Consider the following 2,108-nt stretch of genomic DNA (forward strand, 5'->3'; position numbering starts at 1 on the left):
CAAGTGGGGGTATTCATTTCCCACCCACTTACACTACCCATTTTCATTTGTGAGAGGGACACTATCCGTCTATAGATATAGACGGATAGTGCCCGTCTATAATGAGATTTTGTGTAGAACCAGCTACCTAGCCAACATTTTAAGGGTCTATCCTTTAAGTCTTACTATAGATTTTGATTTCCTTACGCTTTACCCCAATAGATTTTGATTACCATGAGCTTTAATATAAGGGTTTTTTATATGTACAATCCATTAGGTTGCATTTAAACATTTAAGATTTTTTATATTTGGTATTAAGTTAGGAATTCAAGACTAAATTATACACAATTCAATGCAATTAATGCATATATTAAAAATTTCTTTTCATTTCTATAAAATCTTATTAAAAGCCTACCTAAAATGACTCATTAATGCCACGTAGACAATACCAATTAGGATCAAGAACTGCCACGTCACAATTGAAGGAAATGTCAGCAGCGTCATTATACTAGCTTTTTCTAGCCTTCTCCTCTTTTTAGGCTTCTAACTTTTATGGTCCAATAAGGTAAAAATTAAATGCCACATCAAAAAAAAAAAAACTTAATAACAAGCGTTTCAATAAGCTATTCAGTGCCACCGCTACTCTACCTCTCCATCTCCACATCTTAATTACCATAAAAACAACGCATTAACAACTCATGAATTCCATTGAATTGCATTTGTAAGTTTTGAGCCTCTTCCCCTGTCGATTGAATTTTCCCTCCCCATATATATGTACCCTCCATTTTCTTCCAAAAACTCATTTTTATTATCGATCATTTTTATTTTGTTTTCTGTAACCACTCTACTTTTATTACAAATGTATAATCTAATAAATTTGCTCTTTGTTTACTATATAGGAAAAAGATTCGTTTTCCTGAATTGTAAAAGCGATGGTGATTTTGTGATTTTGGCAGCACAAGTCGAAAGGCGAGGGAGACAAAGCTGATGTGATTTCTGCTCGAGCATGACAGGCGAATTGATGTTGAAAGTAATGATAGTCGAACGATTCCGGTGCCGAGTTGAGCGAATGAAGGCAGCTATGGTCAGCTTGACTTGAAATTTGGGCTCAACGTCGGCCATATTGGCTCTATGAGATTATGAAGAAGAATGAAGTATTATTATTGAGATGATCAATTGCATACAAAGTGTAAATATTTATAAACTATATTGTTAACAAAATATACGTTGTTTAAAGTATCGTATTGCATTTACACATAATTATTGACTAATTTGTACAATTAAGGAAAATAAATCAATCATTCTGATGATTGGCAATTAGAATATTTTGTTGCTTTATTTGATCCTTTGTCATGCGTATGATTAGGAGTGACATAAGGAATGGTTTGACTATTATTTTTAATTTCTTATTAGGCTGAACTGTGGTGCTTCGAATTGGGTTCGAGTTTTATAGCGGTTGTCTTTTCTGGGCTTCTGAGTTCGAGTCATGGTGGTTTAAGTTGAGGAGGTGTATGGTGCTTTGGGAGTTGGGACGATACTCAGGTTTGATTCCGACTTTGTGTGTGGTGACTGTTTCATGGAAGAGCAGGTTTTTGCAGCAAGACGGAGGCAAGTGAGACTTCATTGGTCAGCCTATGTGGAACTAGGCGCGGTGGTGGGTCGATTAAGTGTAGCATAGGTCGGTTTCGACATCGAAATAAGGTGCTTGATGGTCGTCGATTGGGATGCACGGCACGACTGCTGATGTAGGTGATTCGAGAAGGCGGTGGTCGAATTTGGGTGATGAATTAGTATGGGAGGCGACTGGACATGCATGGATGTGAATGGTGTTAGAGGTGACAGGTTGCATCCATGGTTCAGAATTGGAGCGAAAATAGTGGAAGGAGATGGGACATTGCAAGTTATCTCTAAATTAGTGTCATACTTCCGTATGAGATAGAAAGATCATTACTCCCTCTGTCGCGGTCATTTCTTGTCCTTTTTCATATTAAGGTTTCTCACTAAATTGTTGTCCTTTATATTTAAGAATCAACTTGATGACCAATTTGATCATTTACACTCAATTTGTTCCACTTGTTATTTAGTAATTGGTCACTTCCTATTTTCTTGGTCTTTGTACCAAAATGAAA

At 36.4% G+C, this 2,108-nt stretch overlaps 1 long non-coding RNA gene across 1 annotated transcript; it reads left to right on the forward strand.

Moving 5' to 3' along the window:
- The first annotated feature begins 546 nt into the window (after positions 1–546).
- On the forward strand, positions 547–1,315 carry LOC141621308 (uncharacterized). Its single transcript, XR_012532211.1, has 2 exons — positions 547–700; positions 879–1,315. It is a non-coding gene; the product is annotated as an uncharacterized LOC141621308 (long non-coding RNA).
- The last annotated feature ends 793 nt before the right edge of the window (positions 1,316–2,108 follow it).

This window comes from Silene latifolia, chromosome X (genome assembly GCF_048544455.1).
Source record: "Silene latifolia isolate original U9 population chromosome X, ASM4854445v1, whole genome shotgun sequence".
Lineage (NCBI taxonomy): Eukaryota > Viridiplantae > Streptophyta > Magnoliopsida > Caryophyllales > Caryophyllaceae > Silene > Silene latifolia.